Raw genomic sequence first — 26099 nt, forward strand, 5'->3', positions numbered from 1 at the left:
TTGCAAATATGATGGTAGTGATGTGAGCTCTCTTAGTAACTTGTGATGTCACTATTCTTGGTGGGATTTAAGCATGGCTGGGAGAAAAGTAAAATGAAATTTATCTTTGCCTAAATTTAAAAATCTTTTCAATCTAGATAGTTTTAAATTCTGTTAGTCTTCATTTTTAGGTAATAAACAAGGTTCCCCTTATTATGTTTGCCATCATGAACAAGTATAATTCCCATTTTATAAATTACTCTGTTATGTAGGGATTGAATTGTATGAAATTGTTGCGGTTTTTACAGAATAATCTAATCTTATATAGTTCTGGAGGTATACATAATGGAGCATTTAAAGGGTGTCAATGATAAAGTAATCAGGTCTAGGGTATCTTGTTCCACATTTACCTGATGCTACTCTTATTGGTGCATTAAATTCTTAACAAACCAGACCTAGGATTTCAGATGGTGATATAGGATTTTTGATTATGCCACAAGGGATGTTACTCAATTCTAGTCAGACAGCATTCAACATGGAAGCTATCAAACTGCTGAAAACCTAGTTGGCTTATAAAACCCCAGCCATCAACTGCATTGCAGAGAAAATAGAATGTGAGGCTAACGAAGAAGCTACTCTGAAGTAAGGCATCAGTTATTTTCAAAGGAGTAAATAAATAAAGCCATCTCTATCAAAGCTTACAGGTATAGATCTGGCTAGAGAGAAAGAACTCTCTAGGGGAAGATTTCTTTGAATATATGTTTCTACCACCAAGATCTAAACTTGTGAACCTCTCTGAGCTTCACACCCTGATGTGAGGGAGCACAAGTACTAATGACAGCAAAGCACTTCCACCTTCAAAGAACCTGTCCCACAAGACTAAATGTCTATATTCAACTTTGATAAGACACTATTCTGAAAATGGATCCGAGTGTCTTAGAGAGGCTAAGAAATCTCAAGTTAGTATTAAAAGTTCTAATGCAGGGTAAACAAGGGTGGGGGTGAAGATCAAGTATATGGTGATGGAGGGAGACTAAACTTTGGGTAGCAAGCACACAATAAAATAGATGATGTATTATAGAATTGTGCACTTAAAACTTATATAATGCTATTAAACAATGCCACCACAATAAATTTAATTTAAAAATGAATATGTAAAAAAAGTTAAAAGAATCCAATTAGATCTTCACATTTATTTAATTTTTTTTAAATGTTCTAATTCAGTCACCATTCTGGTGCAGATCAGAGTAGGGTTGGGAGCAACATAGAATATAGAATTTTTCTAGAACGTAATTCCCTTAAGCAATTCAACCCAAGGGTCTCATCAGTTCCCAAGTTAAAATATATATATAAAAAAAAATATATATATATATTTATAATATAAAACATGCATATATATATAGTGTGTGTGTGTGTGTGTGTATACCTGTATGTCACCATCTGAACCAACTCTCAATAGTAGATATGATTTTTTTATTAATAATTTCTTTCACTCTTAGGGCAATTAACATATTAATTATCTGCTGAGGTTATCACCATCCACTCCCTGGGCTTATGAAGTTTGAAGTTTTTTTAGGTAGGTCTGTTCTACCTCTAGTATAAATGTAGGGGCCCACTGCTCATTCTTGTTCTTACAGGAATCTGGGGCTTCTTAAAAATGAGTTCACACAGGAGACAATATTGCTGACATCCTATAAAATTTGTGAAAAAACAGTCATTATTTTTGCTTGGTGGTCAATTGGTGAGATGTTAGTTACCGGTGCAGAGGGGAGGGACAGCTGACCAAGGCTTTGGATTGAGGAAAAGGGTCTTGTTTGAACCAGGGCTGCTGGTTGCTACACTTTGACTGAGCTACCATTTGGCTTCTAGACTTTTAGATATCTCTTTTAGTGCATGTTTTGACTTTCACTTATTAGTCTTTCCCTTCTTGAAAAATCCCATTGGAGTTTCAGCACCAATTTACACCCTCTCTTACCACATCTATCTTTACTGGTCTCCTTTTAATCTAATGAAAAGCCTTTTGTTTGTTTCCTTCAATGAATGAATCTCTCTCTCTCTCTCCCCCACTTCCTTTCTTTCCTTTCTGTCCTTCTCTCTTCCTCCCTCTATCTCTTCCTTCTCTCTCAAAATCTTCTGTTTTTCCAGTAGGTCTTATATAGCTCACAAATCCAGATTCCAAACCATTAGTAAAGAAAATTATCCCTTCTTCTCATGCAGGGCTGTGAGAAATTAATCTCCAAACCTTCCCAGGAAGTGAAGGGAAATATTTTCATGTGCCCTTCTTCTAGTACCACATAAAAAGAAGAAAAAGAAAATAATTAGGCTTTCAATTAAAAGAGTCTGAATGTATATCTACATTACCACAATCATATATTTTGGTTTAAGTTAATCTCAGGTAATTCTTATATTATCCTGATTAAGGGTCAAGTTTAGGAACCTCTGAGGGTATTTTAAAAAAGAAATTGTATATATTCCCTTTTATTTTTAAAAATACTATATTTACTTTTAGAGAGAGAGGAAGGGAGGGAGAAAGAGAGGGAGAGAAGCATGATGTGAGAGAGAAGCATCAATTAGTTGCCTCTCATGCACCCCTAACCAGGGACCTGGACCGCAGCCCTGGCATGTGCCCTGACCGGAATCGAACAGGTGACCTTTCTGTTTGCAGACTGACTCTCAACCCACCGAGCCACACCAGCCAGGATAAACTGTGCATAATGTCTTTTAATAAACTGGCGAATTTATCTCAGATTCGAGTACCAAGACTAGGAGAATCAGGTAAACACCTGAACAAAGCCTTATCTCATCAGGGTGTGCTATGCATTGCACATGCATTTAGACTAATTCAGGAAAGAGTAAAACATTTAAATAATAAAATAAAAACCAAACCTATATGCATCTACCCAAAAGACAAATAAAGGAGGTATGGGACCAATCCTCCTGTGATTTCCTTGCCTTACAACTTACATTTCTTAACTTATGAAATATTCACTGCATTGTTTGAAAAGTTAAAACCGTGCATGCCCAGACTTCCAGGTTTCCAAACAAAAATTAGTTCCTCTTGGATATTATTTATACACATTGTATAAGCTTTGGTATGGTTGGTAAATCAGTGAACATACAGATGAGAAGGGGAAAAATAATACCCCAATGACTGTCAAAGATGTTTCGTGTTGTAGTTCACAGCTTCTGTAGAGCTACAGAATTCAGATTTATTTCTAAGCCTCTCTGGAAATGTTCTCTGGTGATAATCTCAACAGACAGAGGAAAATTCTTAGAAGATATTTTTAATGAAGCATACATAAGAAGCCTGTGCTGAACAGAATATTAAAGGAAGTTCTGCACATTTCTAATGGTTGTGCGTGCACTTGTGTGTGCCTGTGTGTGTTTTCTATAATGTTCTTTTAATGTATTTGTATGACAATAAGTAATTTTCCTTCTACTCTTCTAAGTTGTTTGGGCTGATGTAAAACAATTAAATTGACATGAAACAGATTAACAGAAGAAAATAACCAAATTGATTATGTATATACTTATAGGGGTTCCATAAGAAATTGCAACCCAGGACAGATCAAGCAGTTAAGGCTTGTATGCAGCTTGAGCTATGAAAGGGGTGAGGATTATGCTTTGGGACTTCAAAGGGGATAAAGTGAAATAACATGGAGATGGATATCAAATGTTTGGTAAACAAATGTTTGCTGGGCCATCTTTAACAATGAGACACAGGGGAAAGTTCGATCAAATAGTCTTTTCTGGCTTCCCCCCGTCCATCACACATACTTCATAGTAAACTATAGCTATCTATGATAATACAATTCCTTCCTGGAGTAGGTCTTTCATTTAAATTCTTGGGGGAAGGTTAAAGTTTTTCCTGAGTTTTTATTTCTCAAAAATAATAAGCTTAAAATAATAAATATCTCAAAAAAATAGGCACATTTTGAGATGACAAACTATTTCCCATCAATAGTAAGGTATCTACTAAGTTTTAGATAACTTATACTTATTTTAGTAACTTTACATTTGCTTCTCAGTCCTATCACTTGGGAAAAAAGATAAGAGTCATGAATAGCTCCTCTCTTAGGATAAATGAGAGATAGTTTTCCCCTTTTTTATAATTCATCATTAGAAATATGTGTATATTTTTCAGAAAGTATTTTTACTACAGTGATGTAGCGACCTCATTCAATATTTTTATAGCCTTTGTATTTTTGAAGTATTTTAAAATGAGCTTGATTAGATACACACTCCATCATCTAAGAAAAAAATCAATACAGGGCATAGTTTCCACTTGACAGATAACACAGATGCATCATTATAGGTTGTATGTATTAGAAAGAAGTTGAGTTACCTGTTCCAGTTGGTTTTCCAAGTCAATGGAAGACAAAAGGGAAAAAAATACTGTGTTATTCTGTAGTTTCTAGGGTATTTCCTTGGTTGTTTAGTTTTTTGTCTGCTTCTCATGCATTAATCAACAACACCATAATTATCAGGAATGACAATTGCACATAAATAATTCATTCTTCAACATAAGTACATAAAAGGATTAATGTTACATAGGCTCTACAATGTAGAGAAGGAAAGGTCACTAAATGATGTATTAGAACAACCATGATAACAGATCAACAAATTAAACCTAACAGAAGAGATTAGCATTTGTTGGGTAAGCCTAATAAAATCTTGTAGTTTATTGATGTTGTTCCTCCACTGGGCAGCAATGGCTCTAGGATAAGATAGAAAGATGATAAATAAGCATGAGGAAATCAAGGTAGTCCAAAGTAAAGCTGTCAGTACAAATATCAATAGAGCCATTATTATCAAAACATTATTATACATTTGAAATTAATTTCTGTTGTGAATTGTAAAGAAAGCAAAATTTTTTCTAAACTCTGAAGTCATAATCTTAGTGAATCTCTAGAAGGCTATTTTAACTAAAGATATCTTTAAATCGCAGAGGGTTCTTTCTCCTTTAATGAACACTCCCCTGCAGGCTAGATTGGTCTTCTGTCTTGATAAATTATTTTACAATAACATATAAATGTGTAAACATATGACTGAAAAGCAAGGACTTACAACTTAGATTACTCTATCCAGCAAAGCTATCATTTAGAATGGAAGGGCAGAGAAAGTGCCCTGACAAGGTTAAGGTAAGGAGTTTATCATCACCAAGCCATTATTACATGAAATGTTAAAAAAGAAGAAAATAAAAACTATCAACATTAAAATGACAACAGACCCACAAGTATCAACAACTGAATCTAAACAAACAAACAAACTAAGTAAACAACCAGAACAGGAACAGAATCATTGATATGGAGACCATTTGGAGGGTTATCATCAGGGAGGGGGAAGAGGGAGAAATGCAGGAAAGGGTGCAGGAATTAAGAGGTATAATTGGTAGGTACAAAATAGACAGGAGGAGGTTAAGAATAGTATAGGAAATGGAGAAGCCAAAGAACTTATATTCAGGACCCATGGACATGAACTAAGTGAGGTATTGCTAGAGGGAAGGGAGGTACCAGGTGGAGGGGGGCAAAGGAGGAAAAATTGGGACAACTATAATAGTGTAATCAATAAAATATACTTAAAAAACATATGACTGATACAAAAAATGGTAGATTCTGAAAGGCTCTTGAAAGATTTTGTTTTATATTAAATGTGCATTGAGTCTAGTAAGAGTTACATAGGCTCTGTGCAATATTGGCATTTAAGATCAAAACGATTTTCACTTCTGGACTTCCAATTTAAGAAACTATACAAAAATAATGATAAAAATATTTCCATAAATATTTTAATTGCAAAATTTATTTCATAGCAAAAATAAATGAACAAAACAAACCTAAAAATCCAGCATAGAATTGATTACATAAAAGATAATACTTTTTATGATGGAATAATATTCAAACATTAGCGATTATGTTTAGGAATAGTTTTAATGATGAGGAAAGTGTTTCTCATGATAATGAAGTTGAAAAAAGAACAAAAATCATGCACAGCAGAATATTTTATACAAGGTTGTCATTTTCTATGCATGTATTAAAATTTCTGGAAAGAAGTATACCAAAATACCAAAGCTTTTAAAAGGCTTTATGTGAAGTGTTTATTTTATTTTTATATTTTCCTGTATGCTTCAAATTTTCTACAATAAGAATTATATATGGAATCTAAAGAACAATATAAATGAATAAACAAAACAGAAACAGACTCATAGATACAGAAAACAGATTGATGATTGCCATAGGGGATGGGAGTTGAGGAACTGAATGAAAAAGTTGAAGGTATTAGAAGGACAGATTGGCTGTTACAAAATAGTCATAGGGATATAATATGCAGCATAGGAAATATGAGGTCTATCCAGACATGTAATATAAAAAATAGAGATATTTATTGAAGAACATGCATGATACAAGAAACATTGTGCATAGGACCATGATGCCTCAGTCTCCTTCAGAGTGGGCACCTCAGGGCCTCACACAGTTCTCCCAATCATTATCAGCTGCCCTGTCATATTTTCCTGAATCTCATCAATGGTCTAAAATCTCTTCCCTTTCAAAGGTGATTTTAATTTGGGGAAAAGCCAGAAGTCACAGGCCACCAAAGCCGGGCTGTAGGAGGGCTGATCAACTGGGTGATTTTATTTGTCACCGAAAAACTGCACAAGACATGAGGCATGAGTGGGCACGTTGTCATGATGAAGATACCAGTCACCCCATAGCTGCAGCCTTCGGAATCATCCAAATAGGTTCCATGGAGGAATGTTCAAAATTTGATGCATATTCATTTCTCTACTCAGTCATTTTGAATTTGATGGCCACACGGTACACATGCTCATTCAATGGCATTTACCACCTCCACTGACTAGTACAATGAAGTCATCATTGTTCACACATACACATTCCAGTCCACTCTCCTTGGCTGCCAGTTACATTGATGTCACACAAACCATTATCATTATGTTAAGAATGGCTAGACTTTTGTTCTTGTTATATTAACAATGGCCGGAATTTTTCCAGGCAGACCTTGTGTAGTCAATCGGCAGCCGTCCGTCTCGAGAGACGATGGTGTAGCTTCTTAAGGGTCTATCTGCACCGCCGAGAATGGCTGTGCAGTCCAACTCGGGAGTGACACGGTATCTGTCTCCTCCCGTGTTGAATCGACATCTTGCGATGACGCTGGAGTGTCCTCTCCAGTGAAGCTGAAGCTACAGAGCCTGGGCAGGGTGATATGGAGGGTCTGCTGTTGCCCATGCAGCAGACCCCCCCTCTCTTCGCAGCTGAAGGGTCCAAGGGAAAGACGGAGTCAATACAGCTTGGCTTCAGGTGCACCGCAGGAGTTGCCGGTGTTGACTACAACGTCAAACCGCCTTAGGGACTCCGGCTCCGGATTTTCTGTCGGGGTTTACTCCCTTAGCCTTTCCCCTGAAGAGGTATGCCGCAAGGCAGCGGAGGTTTTTTGGAGTCAGAGTTTTCCTTCTCTGATGTGCCCTGACTGGAAGATCGATAATATTATAATAACTATATAGGTATAAGTAGATACTGGAAATATAAAGGGGAACTGTAAATTAAATGATTGTCTAACCATTATGCTGTCCACCTGAAAAAAGGTAAATAAAAAAGTAAGTAAATTAAAAAAAGAATAAAATGTTGCCTTTGAACCTTAAACAAAAAGTTTACTCTGTTGTCATTTTAATGAATTGCTTCAGTTTCTCAAACATATAAAGATTATCCTTTGGTGCTCACTGTTCCTTCTATCTAGAATTTTCTCTTCCCATTCTCATGGCTGGCTGCTTTATATCATTATCTGCCTATGCTCAAATATCTCTCTTAGTGAAACGTTCCAAAAGTAACCTATGGACTCTACCATGCACCCCATCATTGTTTCATTTTCGTTATGGTACTATCTGAAATTATATTATCAAATTATTTTTTAATCTAATTATTTGCTCAATTTATATCTATTATGAGGGCAGGACAAAACTTGCCCATCTTGTCTAATGTTAAGTCCCCGGGTCCTAGAAACCTGTTTGGCATAAAGGAGCCACCAGATATATATTAGTTAAATAAAAAAACTTGCTCTTAAAAAAATAATCAAAACTTCAGGTATGCTGATAAAAAAGGAACTAACATAAACCTACTACATTTTGGTCATTGGGAGGGTGCAATGCATTTTGCCTAGAAGGAGCATATGGGGCTTAGGAAACCAAAATTAGAAAAATGAAGCAAGGGATGAGGATAGTTTATGAAATGAATGCCAAGAAGTCTATTTAGATGCTGGAGTTGGGTCACAATCTGCCTCAAATCAGTAGTCCATACCTTTTTGTGCTGTATTTATAAACACCTTTGAAGATCTAATAAAAGATCTGAAACATTCCCTCAGAAAAATACTCATGCATATCTGGTCATGCACATGAAGTTTTCATCACAGTTTCCATAGATGCACAGACCACTCTAAGTCAAAGACGAATGCTTGTCCCAGTGTATTCAGTAAGTCAATGAAATCTTTATGGGAGAGATGGTGTCTGAGCATTATTATAATATTTTATAATATTATTTAATAATAAAATAATAGTGTTTATCAAGTGCATTCCACTTACTAGACACTCTACTAAGTGCTTTACATACATTATGTTTTTAAATCCTCACAATAATTCTGATGTATAGGAAAAGGAACAGAATTAGAGTGGTTTAGTAAATTGGCTCAGGATATTCTGTTGAAAAGTAGTAGAGCAGAGTTTCAACCCTAGGAAGTCCAGCTCATCATTCCTTTCCGTCACAGAGTACTGCTCTCCAAGAGGGTGAGAGCTGAATCACTGGAGAAGAGGTGGAAGGAAGGTCCCAGTGAGGGGACACTGTAACATCTGTACAGATGTTACTGAATGTCTAGAAATAGCTAAGTAATTTTGAGTGCTAAGAACACCTTAAAGTTAATTCCCTTGACCTATAAATAGATCTATTTTCACAAGAATTTTTGCATAAAATGGAAAGAAAGAAATATTTTCCATGATAAGTAATGGAGGGACTCTAATAAATGAAGAACTCGGTGCCTTTAGTTTTACATGAATTTATATGTTACACTTGGTGGTCTTGTTGGTTGCTTGTGAAATGGCAGTTTGACTAACAGCCTAGAGGGAACTTTATCTTCTAGCCCAAAGTAAAATTGTCTTTCAGTAAAAGGACAGATTTCCTGGCACCTTTATAAATAAGTTAAAAGATGGATATGATGGAAGTGAGCCCTCTCATGGGATTTAAAGTGCCTCTAAAAGCTATCAGGAGGAACTACTAAAACATGGTTAGAAAAATATAATGCAAGTAAAAGGAATCATTTAGCTTACTGCTGAAAATATCCAGGAATATGTTTACCTCCTGATTGAGTGAAGAAAATAAGAACGTACTTGCTCACCTATTATGACAGACTATTATAAATTCTAAAATAATTGGTATGCACTAGTCTTTGTTTTTAACTTCCCCAAGGTGCTAGGTCGCATGCCTTTCATCTCTTTTGTAACATCTCATTGTGTTTAGCACAGTGCCCTGCAGAGTTAAGTGGTCACAAACTGCTTGTTGACAGACTTTCTCATCGGGCACCTGTCAATATCCCACAGTGTACTCTTAAGACTTAATGAAACTGTACTTTTGTAAAAAGAAATGTGCATCTGTTATAGTACCCCATGAAAATCAATAGATGCACTATAATGACTTGAAAACATCCATTAGTTTTTCTCTACTTCAGTTTTCCACCTGTTTATTGAGGGAAATAATAACTATGTATCTTTTTAGGAAGTTGAAACATGAAGAAGTTTGGTTTGATAACTGCTCTGAAAATGCTTACTTGTTGCTAACCTTTCATTTCAACATTCAGTTTATAAAACCTTTATTCTTTAAATGCTATTCTTTCATTTACTTATTTTGAATATGGGGAAATTGAGGCTGTCTATTAAAGTTGCTCTGTAAACTAATGCCCAATCTTACATTATGATTTGTCTATATTCATGATAGCCTCCATCCAGGCATAATTAAATACCAGAATTCCTTCATGTTCTGCTATTACTACTCATTATGGAACTCTAACTCTGTTATTAATTTCCTCACAGGTCTGAAGTAGGAGCTGAAGGATATCTAAGGTTTTCATAGCATAATATTTTCTGGTACTATTATATTGTATGTGATATATACTACATATGGAGTAAATATAGTATATATTTTCACTTATTGCTCTCATTTAACTAGATTTTGTCTTAAAATCTGATATGATTCAAGGTCAGAGCAATGTTAGCTTAGAGTAAAAATATCATCTACTGAATTCTCTTAGCCATGGTTCCATTTTTTAAAACATTTACATAATCATTTGTGAATTTGGGCTTTAGGCTTAGGGGTAAAATTCAGTATATTCTAAAAACATTTTAAAAGTGGTATGCCACCTTCAGAGTAAGATGTTTACAATATGTTTGATTCAAAAAAATTTTGATTATGGTTTCTAACCTCTATTACATCAATATAATAATCACTGTATAAACCATTTCAGATTTTCTTGGAAACATAAAAATCTATTTAAAAATTATCATTATAAATCTGCTTGTTCTAAAAATTATCTATTTTCAGGACATAAAAAATTTCATGATTTCAAAGAGATCTAGAAGTTTAGAATGGCAGGAAACTTGTAGATCATCTAACTCCACATTTTACAGAAAATAGAAAAACTGAGGCTCAAGGATATTAAGTGAATTGTCCAAGGCCACAGAGTTATTTAGTGTCAGAACTTGTATAAGAATTAAGTTCTCCTAACTCTGTCCCTGGCCAGGTAGTTCAGTTGGTTAGTGTCCTGATAGGTCAAGGTTGTGGGTAGATTCGAGGTCAGAACTCATACAAGAAGCATCCAGTGAATGCAGAAATAAGTGGAACAACAGATTGATGTTTCTTTCTATCTATCTCTTCCTCTCTTCTTCTCTCTAAAAAGATCAGTTGAATAAAAAAATCTTCTAACTCCAATATTTCTTCTTTCTACTTCTCTAGTGATAACAATTATAGATATGTAATCTTTCCCATAATCTCTATGCATATTTTGTAGCTCTGTTACTTGGTATGTGAATATTAAGTATTGCTATATCTTCTTGAAGGATTGACCCTTTTATCATTATATAATGTCCCTCTCTGTTTCTGATTTTTTTTTAAATCTTAACTCTAGCTATTATTATGTATCAATGTTCTCTATTACTTTATATTTCATTATATTTTATATTAATACATCTCAATATAATAATAGACATTTTTCTCTTTTTTGAACTCTTGGAGAAATATAATTCAAAATAAAATCTACCAATCTAGAAAAAGATGACAGAGAAAGGGAATAATTTTATCACTTAATAGCATTAAAGCAGAACATTATGCACATAACAGGCAATCCACTAAAGACACGGAAAAGACAGAAAGAAACTCACCTTTTCATATAGCCAGACATATAGTCTGTTACATTCACATTTCCATGATAAATACTAATCCTCAAGTAGGATTTAACATTTGTCACACATGGTTCATCCTTTAAAAATTAAACTCATATCTTTAGTACTAGAGGTGTTTTGTTTTGTTTTGTTTTTTGCAATTGCCCTGAGAAATTTAGCCTCCTGCCCTTCCATGGAAATGGAAGATGAGAGCACTCTATTTTGGTGATTGCATTTCAAAGAAATGGCTCCCAAGTCCTTGTGAAAAAAGATTCTTGGTTTTTAAAACTCGCTAATTAACTTTAAAAAGATTTACCTACCTCTCAAAGGGCAGAGAAAGACATCACAATGCAAATTCTTAGAGCAGATGCTCTAAGAAAATGGAGGAGAAAAAAAACATCTTTTTCCCTTTGGATACCAGGACAAAGTTCATAATTTTCTTTTGTAAGTTTCCATTTACGTTTACAGGAAGGGAGAGAGCACCTCATTCCTGCCAGATGGAAGAGCTGGAATCCAGGTTTGCCACTTGGCCTACAGAGACTACTGAAGGGAGTGTCCCTCCTTACTGCTGAATGGGGTGGGAGTTCTTGCTCCCAGATGGTCCCCACTGAGGCGGTGGTTCTCACTCTCCACCATTCCCCTTCGGACACCCCCTCACAGGGGCGTAGAAGGGGCACCTCATTACTGCAGGGTGGGAGTAGAAGTTCAGACCGCGGGCCGCCCCCACTGGCAGGCGTGGAACGCTCGGCTCCCTCTCTGACCTTCTCCGACACGCCTCCCCACTGGCCTTCGGTGGTCTGTGCTGTGTGGCTGGAGTAGAGCGGTTATTTTCTACAAGCTTCCTGCCTCTTGAAGCTGCCACTTTCCTGGTCCTTCCACTAAAGCGCAGGTGGGTGTGCAGGGGGTGAGGAGGGAGGGCGCTTTTTATTTTCTGCACCTATGGGTGTTTTCTGTGTCGCTGGCTTCTGCAACTCTAAGTCTGGGCATATATTACATTAAAAGAAAACCCAGGGCACTCACTATGACATTAAATTTCCCAGTCAGTCAGCCTGTCCTCCACTTTTTAGAGCCTTCATATGTTTGTGTTATATGTCCTGGATTTACTTAGTAGGAGAAGTGGGAAAATGTAGACTCACTTCATCTCCCTGAAGCAGCAGTCTCTGCATACTTTGAAAAGCATGACATGGAAGTCATTGGAGTAATCAGACCCCCCAAAATATGTTACTACCACCCAGAAGTCCTGTTATTTTCCTAACCACTACATTGTGAGGTGACCCTGGCTGGTTTGGCTCAGTGGATTGAGCGTCGGCCTGTGAGCTAAGTGTCGCTGGTTCGATCTTCCAGTCAGGGCACATCAGAGAAGGAAAACTCTGACTCCAAAAAACCTCCGCTGCCTTGCGGCATACCTCTTCAGGGGAAAGGCTAAGGGAGTAAACCCCGACAGAAAATCCGGAGCCGGAGTCCCTAAGGCGGTTTGACGTTGTAGTCAACACCGGCAACTCCTGCGGCGCACCTGAACCCAAGCTGTATCGACTCCGTCTTTCCCTTGGACCCTTCAGCTGCGAAGAGAGGGGGGGTCTGCTGCATGGGCAACAGCAAACCCTCCATATCACCCTGCCCAGGCTCTGTAGCTTCAGCTTCACTGGAGAGGACACTCCAGCGTCATCGTAAGATGTCGATTCAACACGGGAGGAGACAGATACCGTGTCACTCCCGAGTCGGACTGCACAGCCATTCTCGGCGGTGCAGATAGACTCTTAGGAAGCTACACCATCGTCTCTCGAGACGGACGGCTGCCGACGACGACATTGTGAGGTCCATGAGGGCAGGGGCTGTGAATTTTACTCACTCTTAGGCAATTTTTATTCCTTTGTTGTTGGTGAGAAAACAAAACATTTTCTGTTTTTATAGTCAGGTTTTTCATATCTGAGAATGGGTGTTGACTGAAGAATAATATTCAGGCACCTGGGTGTCGCTGCAACTGTCAGAATATGTGTAGCACTCGTGTAGAAAACTTAAGATAACTGTTTTATAAAAGAAAAAATGGCCCTGTTTTGTTTGATTAAAATTGTCTATTTCTTCTATTACTTTAAGAAATAATTTTTAAGGATTTCCTTTTTAAATATAAAATAAGTCGAGTTAATGGTAATGATAGGGGAAAAAATTTTTACATCTATTAAGAATAACTAATTTTTTTTCTTTAATGAGAACAGTGAGTGAACACAATTATACATGCATCCTTGCCATCTCATTTAGCATTGATATAATATTCTCTCCAATAAAACTCAAGTGGATTTTTTTTGAGGTTGGAATTTATGAGGTTTATTATTTTTATTGGGCTGTGGAATTTGATTATTTAATCAACTGACTTAAATCCAAAAATATTCTCTTCTGGCCCATTAATTTAAGGACTCTTCTTTGTTTCCTTCCTTCTAATTTTATTCTTTGTTTTAAATAATTATTGTTGCATTTCACTTGCCATAAGTTTATTAAACATATGTCTAGCCAAAGTTATCCTAAAAACTTAAATAACAAAGATTAATATGCTGATCCAAATTCAATTACTGGCCTGACCATTTCATTACATATTAACCTTCTCTTAGCATAAAAGTATATTTTCACCAGAATAAATGCACATGTTTAGGTTTAATTACTCTAGAGGGTTTTGGTTAAAACTTTAAGATTTTCCAATGACAAAAATAGCCACATAAACTAAAGTGAGTTTAAGAATATATGTAATGTTGAAAAAGGATTTCCCAAAGCAAAATATACTCTGCTTCTTATTTTTCTCTAAAAATATCTTCCCACAAATTATGTAAATACATATATGACCGTGCACATTTGTGTATAAACTGGTTGGTGGAAGGGAGTGGGGAAATATTCTGAATAACAACTGAGCCTGTAACAGCACTAGAGAGCTTACTATTTGTCTATTCCTTCCATATATGCCTTAGATTAATAATAACTAGCTCCCAGCTTGGGATACTCAAAGTTGATTGAGGCCTGATCTCTAGTTCTGGTTAATTTATGAAAATTGCTATTTCTCAACACTAGCATGGTTAAATGCGGGTGTTGAATCAACACAGGAACTCTCAATGAGTACTAAATAGAAGTGACTCTGTAGGTCAAACTCACACTCACTCTATTCTATAATGATACCATCATTTTACTTTTACTTTTCAACTAAGCCAGACTTTTATATATGTGTAGATTATATGCCTTTGCATAGGATTTTATGTTAGGTGTTTGGGAATGCCCTTCTTCTGATCCCAAATATTTCTCTAATGGCAAAGCCATCACACCAGATACACCTAAGCTTCTGATAATTTGACTTATGACTGTAATGGCCTTTGTAATATAAAGAAATTTTCAAACACAAAATAGGTGATATGTGTACCTGCCCAAACTCTCTGCAGCTCAAGTTGTTCAATTAATTAGGTCATCTATCATTTTTACAAGAATGGAGCAGAGGACAAAAATATTAGAATAATATATATGTTGTATATATCAATGGAGATAGGACATACATATATTTTAAATGTCATACTGCTTCTCCTTTGAGAAGTATAGGCCCTTATTTCATTATCTTGATTATGGAATCATAAAAGACTAAAGAGATCACTCTTAAGTTTGGATGACCCTAGAACATTTCCCATCAAAATGGGTGACTAGTTATAATATTCACAGCAATGAAATTGACACACACATATTTCCAATTAACATTACCTTTATAGAATCATCTATTAGAATGAGATTTAGATTTAGATTTGAGAATGTAAAGATGATGTCTGTATTACATTTTTTACTTTTATTTAAATGTAAGCATTTCATATTAATATTAAAAATATTAGAGAAACAAATAACTGTAAAGAATAGGGGTGGACATTAAGTAATGCATGAGAAGTATCCTTTTGGTAAAAATGCTTAGCAATCAGAAGATTTTTGGTCTTTTCATCATAAAAGTGCTAGTGCTAGTGAAACTGAGTGTCTTGATGGTCTCATCTGTAAAATGGAAGTAATGGCCCCTTTTCCTTATTTATCTTACAGTGATATGAGGAGGCATAATGGGGTATCAGGGAGCCTCTCAAAGGCCATTACAGAAATAGAGTTTTACATCATGTCCTTAGAAAGCCATTACAGATGATAGTGTTAGGTATAGTAGAATTCAGTATAATATCTAATGTTGGCATCCAACTGTATGAGATTGCTGGAGACACCAATCTTGTTTACTCTTTAATTTAGAAGTCAGGAGAGTTACCAAATTTTAGAATTCTCTCTCCTCTTAAATGAAAATATCTAGTTTCTTTAATATTTCAGAATTCTTTAGTATTAGTCTTCCAAAACTTCAAATTTACTTTGAAATGGCTTATCAGTTAATGACTTATATACAGGGAAAAATCCTCTCTCCTACAAATACTACTGTAAGGATATATCTGGAACTGACCCTCTAGTTTAGTGATATCTCTGTATATCTTTACCAAATTTAATTGGTCATGTAGGTGGTATTCTTCCTTTCCTTCAAGGATAACCTCTTGATCTCATTGTTATCTGTGCTCAGGCTCCACTGTTCCACTCTGACTTGTTTTTCCAACTACATAGTAAGATCTCCATGTTCCACATTTTCACTGCCTTATATGATAGACATTCATTAAATGTGCTTTAAAAAGGGGCCACAGTTGTAATTCTGATTACTTGACAGAAAAACATGATTTGTTTTAATAGTTAAGTTGCTTTGTCATCCTTTTATTTGTTAGCCTTATCCTACATGCCATTAAAAAGAAGCAAGGAAATAAAATAGGAAAATTTTTGATGTCAAAATGTATAAAACATACTAAAGGTTAACCATAGTAAGAAATATTTGAAATGTTGTGGAGAAAAAGCAAAGCATTATTGATAGGCATATGAGAAGATGAAAATAATTGGGTGTGCAGAGCTATTTCCTGCATGAGAAGATGAAATTTTATGAATGTAAATTATTTCCAAACTTGTAGTTTTATTGCAATTCAAATTAAATCTTGATAAATATTTAATTTCCACAGTGTGAAATTAAAATTTATTAATAATAAAAATCAATGTTGATATTCAATATATTTTAAATCAGTAAGATGAGAATTTGCTCTACCAAATATCAAGTCACATTCTAAAGGTACAGTACTTGAAACATAAGATATTAGATTAAGAAAGATATTATGCCTCAGAAACAAAACTGATAATTTTGACCTTCGCCCATTGTCCTTTATAAGATTATAAAGGGTCTTAAGTCTGAGAGGGAGGGATTGTTATTTTTTATTGTTAAAATAATTAATTAATCATTTATTTATTAAAAATAGAAGAAGAATATATGAAAGGGTGAAGCAGGAGAGCTTGTATGTATGACCCATGGGCATGGACTTGGGGGGGTTGCTGGGGGAGGGGGGATGCTGGGTGGAGGGGAGCAAAGGGGAAAAAATTGGAACTATTGTAACAATATAATCAATAAAATATATTTAAAAACTGATAATTTCATGTATTATAAAGAAAACATCTATTCTCCTTTCCTTTCTATTTTTATAAATCTGTCTATACTTTTAATTTTGGGGTAGCTTTCCCACGGGAGTTTACCTATTTTACTTTTATTTTCCAAAGGACTATTTTGTGAATTAATTTATTAATACAACTTTTTTTTTTTTTTTTGCATTTTACTTAGTTTCTGTTTATGTATAGGTGTTTTGGTGCTATTTTTTCTTTAGTTACTTTAGGTCAGATCACTATCTGTACAAAGTTTCTTTTTCCAGAACTAATTAAAGTATTTTTATTTTGCAGTAAAGTCTATTACCAGTTTTTATTAATTGTCTATAGACACATGAAAAGGTAAATTATCTATGAGGATGTTACAAGCTCAGTGTTTATTTTATCAATCTTAATAACTTTCCTGTTACCTAATTTCTCATATTTTACTTGGTCTTTGAAAAAACTGTGAGAGAATGTGTTAAATTTCCCTACTCATAATATCTTTATGCTGACTTATCATTGTGTTTTTTACAGTTTTCTTATGTGCACTTTGGTGATACTGAGTTCACGAGTTTGTGGACTGTTATGTCAATGGGTATTACATATACAAAACAAAACAAAACAACAACAACAAAAAATATCTGTCCAGAAAGTATCCAGCCATGTCCTATAAAAAGAGATGTTTCTAGAAGAAGATATAATATACAACACACATTGTACATAGGACAATGACACCTCAGTCCCCAATCAGTAGGCACCTTGAGACCTCACACAGTTCTTCCAGCATCTCTTCCACTGTTCGAAACACTGCACAATCCTTTGTTGGAATCACAATCGTCTACCCCGTCATATTTTCCTGAACCTCATTGACAGTCTGAAATCTCTTCCCTTTCGAAGGTAATTTTAGTTTTGGCAAAACCAGAGGTTGCAAGGCACCAAATCTAAGCATAGGTGGGTTGAGTCACCTGGGTGATTGGATGCTTTGCCAAAATCTCTGCACAAGGCATGACACGTGAGCAGGCACATTGTTGTGATTGAAGCTGCCAATCACCAGTTGCCCATAGCTGAGACTGTGTGTGTAGTATCAGATCTCCCAGCCAATGAGGAACATTGATATAGTACCCTTTACTAGGTGTTTGGCCTGGAGGGGCATACTCATCATGGACAACACCTTCGCAATCAAAAAACACAATTAACATGGTCTTGATCTTCCTGTGACTTTACTGTTTGCCTTATTTTCTATCTACAGTTATACAAGTTATACTGTCACTCCTGGGTTTTTGTTCTTTATTGCTCCTCTGATATTTGTTCCCACACTTATTTAAAGTGATTTCTTTTAATAAACTACATACATTACGGTTTTCTTTAATTTTTTTTTCCTAAAGGGATCAGAGAATTTTATTGGGAAATTTAACACATTTATTTTTATAACCCAAGAATATTTTCTTTATTTTCAGTGTTTTAGAAGTTATACATACTGTGTGAAATTAACTTATACTTTAAAAAAATCACCTTTTTAATGAAATAGAAAGAAAATTGTATCTTACAGCTCATGCTATATGTGAGAGGAAGAATTTTGCATACTTTTCTCCTTTTTTATTTGGTAAATATGTATGTTTAGAATTTCATTTTTTAAAATAGTTTTAAAATCCTACTTTAAAATATTATTTTAAGAAAAATCTGACACATATTTAGCTCTATAAATGTTTAGCTATTTTTATTTACTTTTAAAAATTTAATCTTTATTGTATTTTTTTCTATTACCTGTTAGTCCCCTTATATCCCTCCCCCCAGCAATCACCACACTGTTGTCCATGTCCATGAGTCCTTTTTTCTCTTGCTCAATCCCTCCACCTCCTCCCCTCCCCCCACCATAGGTGTCATATTTCTCTCCATCTATGAGTCTGTCTCTGTTTTGCTTGTTAGTTCAGTTTGTTCGTTAGATTCCACATATAAGTGAAATCACATGGTATTTGTCTTTCTCTGACTGGCTTATTTCACATAATATTTTCCAGGTCTTTCCATACTGTTGCAAAGGGTAAATTTTTATTCTTTTTTTACCCCTTAGTAGAATTCCATTGTGTAAATGTCCCATAATTGTTTTATCCACTCATCTATGGGCTGCTTCCATATCTTGGTGATTGTAAATAACTTTCATCTATTTTTAGATTTAACTTTATAACTAAGTAGTTTTGATATTTATCACAAATCAGTTTATTTAAAAATCTCCTTATTTTTAGTTTATATTAAATTTGTAAATATTTTCCATAGATTGCTTTATTTATTCTAAGGTGGATAATTAAGTGTTAGAAACAATGTGTTAGGAAGATTCACCTGGAAGTTCTGTGCAGTGTGAATATCAAAAACAACAAAACCCATCACAAGAGTTAAAATGAATTCTAGGCACACTCTTGTCCTAGTCAGGTGTCAACTTAGGCTGCTCTTAACATAGGTGGTGACTTTCAGAATTGTGAATGATAATTTGGTCCTGAAAAGATATATAACTTAAATTATGACTTCTCTTTCCCATTATTACTTTCTTGTTTTATTCCAGTTTCTGACTTTATTAAAATTGCCAGCTTACTTAGCTATGTCCTCCATTTTACCCTTTAATCAATTGTTTATCAAGTAGGTTTGATTCTTTCTTTGTAGGTTAAAATTTTAAGCTACTTGAATATATATTCAAGAATGGTTCAGAGAAGTAATATTTCCTGAACCTTTTGCTTTATCTATTAATATTGCTGTATTGCTTGTTAGTAGAAACAATAACTTTCTAGGTATAAAGTTTTAAATCCCAACATTTCCCCCTGAGAGGTTAGAGATACTTAAACCAAAGTAAGGAATGTATGTGGTGGGTAAAGTCATGATATTGTTGTGTGCAAAAGGGATTAGAGTTAGTCTGTGTAATTTCCACAGAGCAAAACTAAGATCAAAGGGTAGAAACTATATAGAAAGTTAGCTGAATAAAAAGTTGATCTCTTGGACTTCCGGCCAAGATGGAGGCTTAGACGGACACGCTAGGTCTCCCTCTACAACTAGAGAGGAATACAACTACTTCAAAACAAAGGATAACTAGAAATTCCAGAAAATAAAACTACACGGAAGTCCAACATATGAAGTTATAAACCAGCGGTGCCATTTGGGCAGGTAAGAGTTAAAGTGGGCAGTGCTGTTTGCGGTCGCACCGGAGCAGTGGGTGGCGAGGAGTCCCGGTGGCCAAGCCCCTGGCGGTGCGCGACCCCGGCGAGGAGTCCGGTGGCCAAGTCCCTGGCGGTGCGCGACTCCGACTCCGGAGCTGGGGAGAGCGGCTACGCAAGCCCCTGGCGGTGCGCGACCCCGGCGAGGAGTCCCGGTGGCCAAGTCCCTGGCGGTGCGCGACTCCGGCGCTGGGGAGAGCGGCCGCCGCATCGCCTTGAACAGTGAGGCCCAGGGGGGCGGGAGGACGGATCCCGGTCTCCTAGCTGAATAACTGTGTGAATCCATCTTGGACCCCCGCCCCCAAAGAAAGCACCACAGGGCTGCGAAATAGGTCGCAGACAGGCAGGCGCCGGCCGGTCGCTGATTTGTGACGCGTACACAGGCACTGCCCCCGACAGCCGGCCCAAGAAAACAAAACGCATCTGTCAAAATGAGGCAGGCAACTATAGAGATTCCGGTGGCACAACTCACCAGACAGCAGATAGAGAACCTGACAGATGAACAGATAAGAAACCTGTCAGAGGCTCAGTTCTGGGCCATTGTTATCAGGTGGCTTACAGAATTCACAAAAGAGCAGGAAAAAGATATGAAAGAAGCAAAAAACTTTCATAACGAAAGGAACAAAACCGCATACGAGATAGAAGGAAAGGAAATAAAATCCAGAGTTCATTTCAACAAACTGGAATTTGGAGAAGGAACAAGCAGTCAACCAATGCAGAGAGAGGAAATGGGAAGCAACAACGAAAGGATCAGAAACCTCTGGGACAGCTATAAAAGGCCCAACATAAGAATCATTGGTTTGCCAGAGAATGAGGAAGATGAACTAGAACTTGAAAAATTGAGTGAAAATATAATAAAGGAGAACTTCCCAGACTTGGGAAAGGGAATAGACCTGCAGGTCCAGGAAGCAAGGAGAGTTCCCAAGAGACTGGACCCAGGGAGAACCACTCCAAGACACATTATAATCAAAATGTCAAAAATTAAAGATAAAGAGAGAATCTTAAAAGCAGCAAGAGAGAAGAAAAGAATTATGTACAAAGGGGTCCCAATTAGACTATCAGCTGACTTCTCAAGGGAAACCCTACAGGCAAGAAGAAACTGGCAAGAAATATTCAAAGTAATGAAAATCCAAAACCTACAACCACGAATACTCTATCCAGCGAAATTGTCATTCAGAATAGAAGGACAGAGAAAGTGTTTCCAGGATAAAATAAAACTGAAAGAGTTCATTAGATCCAAACCACTGTTATATGAGATGTTAAAGGGACTGGTTTAAAAAAAAAAAAACAGAAGCTAGGGAGATGAAACAAAGGCAAACTAAATAGGCAACGAGAGGGAAAGAGGAACTGTGGGTACGGGAAGCATATTGGGGGGAGGTCAACAGGGAGGGGGAATGGGGAAAGGGAGGGAGATGATATAGGAATTGGGGATCAAGGTAGGAGGGAATGGAATAGACGGAGAGAGGTTGGGAGGAACTGTATGCACAACTAATGGACATAATCTAAAAGGGGGGGACAACTGGAGGGAGGGGGGCCACCGGGTGGAGGGGAGCAGAGGGAAGGGAAATTGGCACAAATGTAATATTTTAATCAATAAAACACATTAAATCATTTAAAAAATAAAAATAAAAAAAAAATAGTTGATCTCTTTAACACTAAGAGCTTTCTAAAGATGGAGGAAGAGTCATAAATAATAGCAAAGTATTCCCCCAGTGATTTTTATGTCTACCCCAAGATATTGTATAGAGGGAGTTTATACTAGATAAGTTTTTTTTATTTTAGTTATTAAAATTTTTATAAAAATTTTGACATGGATAAAATCTCACAATATATTAAAAACTGAAAAAGAACTAGTATAGTAGTACAGTATGGTCCCATATATATATATAATTTATTTATTTCATAGAAAATACATCAAAATGGCAACAATGATTATCAGTTATTTATCAGTTATGGGTAACTTTACTGTACTTTTTAAAATTTTTCCAAATTTTATATAATGAGTTTATACATTTTCATAATTCAAAACCAACCACTAAAGTGAATTTTTAACTTAATGCTTATCAATGAACTTCTCCTAAAGCAAAGACATCAGAAATTCTTCTAATGTCTTGTAGCAGATTACAGAGTGACAACTGTGAGAGGGGAGGGGAGAAAGGAGGACTGATTGAAAAAAAGGTGAAGGGATGAGCCAAAGAACACATATAAAGGACCCATGGGCATGGACAATGGTGTGGGGATTGACTACGGGGTGGTGGCAGGATGGGCAGAAGAGGACAAAGGGGAGAAAATGGGACAACTGTAATAGCATAAATAAAATATGTTTTTTAAAAGAAACTGAGTGCTATATTCTTTTAAAGGCAAAGAGCAACAGAATTAATATTATGTGATGGAAACTGGGGCAAGATACATTTGCAGCTGCATTTATATTAAATCTTGACTTCAGAACAATACATAAAATACTCTTATAATTAAAAAAATCAGCTTCTGGAGTGTTATGTTTTATGTTTTTTCAGTATATATTAGAAAATCTATGAGCTAGAGGGCATCTCAAGGTTGTGACTTGTATGCTAACATCTGAAAACAGTTTCGCAGAGTGCAAGTTAAGTTCCATTCCACTCATTTGTCCATCGACGGATATTGACCTTGTGTGGCTGAAACTAGCCACCTTTCTTAAAGTGTTTGGCCTGTGACCAGTCGCTGCAAACTCGGTTTTATACTAGATAATTTTAAGAGTTGTGGGCTCCAAAATTAAAGAATTTATTCTTTTTAACAAGCCAATGTGTTGCTTAGTGAATTGAAGTTAGAAGGAATAATTATAATGAGACTTTGTATAAATTGAGCATTTATTTATTTACTTATATTGAGAAATAATAAAGCTCTACTTTGAGTATTAATAAATAGCCAATTTGTTCACCACAGTGTCACAGGCTTTTGCTCCGTGGTAGAATGGGAAAGCTTTGGCCCCTCGGCCACCCTCTTTCCTGAGCCCTCTTGAATGATAGATGGTTGGTAAGCTAAGCATCCATATTCCTTATCCTGGAATCCTCCAGAGGGGTGTAACCAAAGCAAAGGCCCTCTGGTGGAAGATCTGTTTGTAACTACATTACATAGCATGTGACTGTTAACTAGAGGGAAACTAAATAGTTCTTTTAGGAGCCATTTCATGTTTTGTTTTGTTTTGTTTTGTTTTTGTTTTTTTAATTGCTTAGTTTACTTGATTATGTAGTCTAAATAATTAACATTTAACATAGGAAAGAAGACAGAATGCTGCTTTTATTGTTAGAGACCACACACCTAACAATATTTCCTCTAGATTGTCTTAGTATTATGTTTTGAAAGAAATATTTTAGATGTGCTCATGGACTTTATCACTTATAAGGAAAGAACAAGAATATAGGTTTTACATTTCCATTTTAGAGAATTGTAACTAAATGCAATGCACTATTTTCACTTTTAAGTGGGACATAAATTATAGCTGGACCAGATGGCATAAAAAGACCTAGAGGAAAAGAGCAGATACTGAACTTCTATTTCTCCTTTGCTTGAACCCCTCAGGGAATTTCTGTATTTTATTTCTTATTCTGTCAACTGCTCTTGGATTTTTGTACATTATCAGAGTTTTGAATACTTCATCTGAAAATTGGAGGGGTATGACATATAATAATAACAGGTATTGATATAGTGAGTACTTACTATGTGCCAGGCACTGTGCTAAGCACTTTACATGTATTATTTCATTTGATCTTCACAAAAAACCCAATGGGTTATAGTTTTCCCCCAACTAATACTACTCTTAGAACCTTGGCTTCCTGCAAAGCAAACCTTGGTATCTGAAAACAATCCTATTTAGTTCTAAAATTTTATGAGAAACTGGCTTAGTATTCACTTTAAATTCCCTGTTTCTGATGAGCCCATAAGCTAACCATGCTGTTCCTGGGTAATTTCGCATTCTTTCACCACTAAAAGGGCTTTTGGTCTAATCCTCTCCAGCACTCCTCTTTCTGTGATTCATTTTTTTTCTTATTAAAAAATTTACACTTTCATTGCATTTAAAACTGTCAGTATTTTCTCTTGATTGTCTTGGTGTTCTTTTTTTTTTCCAATTAGCAATAATCATACCTCAAATATACCTCATTGGCTATGATACTGCCACTGCACAAAATTGATGTTATGTTTTGACTTTATAACTATCAAATGGCTGGAAAAGTCCTGTTGGTATTTCCACCAGCATTGCATTTAATATGAACAGTAACTTGAGTAAATTTGACATCTTTAAATATTCAGTCTCACCACTCAGGAATATGACATATTTCTATAATAATGTTTTTTAAATATTAATCAATAATATTTATACTCTTAAGATGTAACATTTTAGATCTAACATATTTCCTGTTAAATTAGTTTATAGGTGTTTAAATTTTTTCTTGCTATTTTTCCTTCTCATTTACGCCTCCTTTTTCTGTTCATCTCTCTCTGCACTATCAAATATGAACATTCAGAAACTTGAGTGTTACTGTTCTGGTTATGCTGTCTCATCTATCCTAGAGATTGCAAGTAGGTATTTCCACATTTACCTGTTGACCCAGTCTGTGTCTATAATTAATGATGGTCTTCTCTATCAAATATCATTAGCACTCCAAACTCAAGATGTTCAAAACCTAACTCATTGTTATTTATGAGGGTGAATATTTTGGTTAGTGTTATTACAATATCTATCCAAATTTAAAATATTAGATCTAAATTTGTTCTCTCTCTCTCTCTCTCTCTCTCTCTCTCTCTCTCTCTCTCTCTTTCCCTCCACCCCTCCCTCCTCTCTCTTTCCCTTTCTGTATGCAATCTACAGTCAGGTCCCTAAGCTTTAAGTTCTTAGAAGTTTTCAGCATCTATCTTTTCATCTTCCTTTCCATGCCACTATCGTATTTTGTTCTCTGCGCAGTTCTTGTCTGGATTGTTGCATTGGCCTTTAAGCCAGTCTTCTAGCTTCTTTCCCTCTATCTCAAACAGCTGTATAACCATCTTATTATTCTTTTTATAATACAATATTGGTCCAGTCTCTCCTCTATTCAGGACCTTTCAATGGTGTACAGTGGCTGCTTGCCTGAGTTCAAGTTCCTCACTTGAAAAGGCAAGACCCTTTTACTCCAATTTACTTGCCATTCTCCTTTTAAAGTGGGTTTCTTCGTCAAGCCATTACACTCTACTGTAATTGAACTATTTCTACTTACTAGGAATAATTTTATTTCTCTGCCTGACTTTGTCATTCTCTAGCTGCTCCCTAGAGTGCTGTTTTGTTCACCTCTACCTAATGAATCCTACCTTCTTTAAAACTGTATGTTATCTCCCTCTGCTCATATCTTAATTTGGGAAACATCATCATATGACTTGAATATAATGCTGTTTATATACTTTACTTCCATCCATTTCTAGATTTTTAATCTCCATAACTACAGAGATCGACCTTACTCATCTCTCATTCTACTCAGTGTTTTGTGCATGATTAGAGCCTTCTGAATATTTATTAAACCAAATTAAATAGGCCCAATTATCACAGGAATTGCTGTGGTTTAGACTAAAAAATAAATTACTGATTTTGATTGAATTCAGAAGGTGGCTTGGTTAAAATAGAACCTGGGGTAATGCTGATTTGTTCATTTTTGCCCTTACCTAACTCAAGTTTTAATTTAAGGTGAGCAGCTGAGAAACTTTGATTACAAAATCCTGCATGTCATTGGGTTTTTTATAGTTAAAATGAGTTATTTGTTAGAAATGCATCATTGCACCTAGGTATTTGATTCAAAAGCTGTGATTTATGACTCAGACTGGAATTTTATAGGAACAATGTAATATAATACCTAAAAATGTCACTTATTTTCATGCACTATTTAAATTACACTTATACAAAGTTACAGCAATACTTAAAAAGTAATATTCAGTGCTTCCTTACATTTGCCACATTTTTTATCACTGTAGAATTGAATTAAAATTACTGAATGGGAAACATT

General features: G+C 35.6%; 1 pseudogene; it reads right to left on the bottom strand.

Moving 5' to 3' along the window:
• Window positions 1-24140: 24140 nt before the first annotated feature.
• Window positions 24141-24261, bottom strand: LOC150012840 (U4 spliceosomal RNA; annotated as a pseudogene).
• Window positions 24262-26099: the final 1838 nt, after the last annotated feature.

Source organism: Furipterus horrens, unplaced genomic scaffold, assembly GCF_987537825.1.
Source record: "Furipterus horrens unplaced genomic scaffold, mFurHor1.1.pri manual_scaffold_4, whole genome shotgun sequence".
Classification (NCBI taxonomy): Eukaryota; Metazoa; Chordata; class Mammalia; order Chiroptera; family Furipteridae; genus Furipterus; species Furipterus horrens.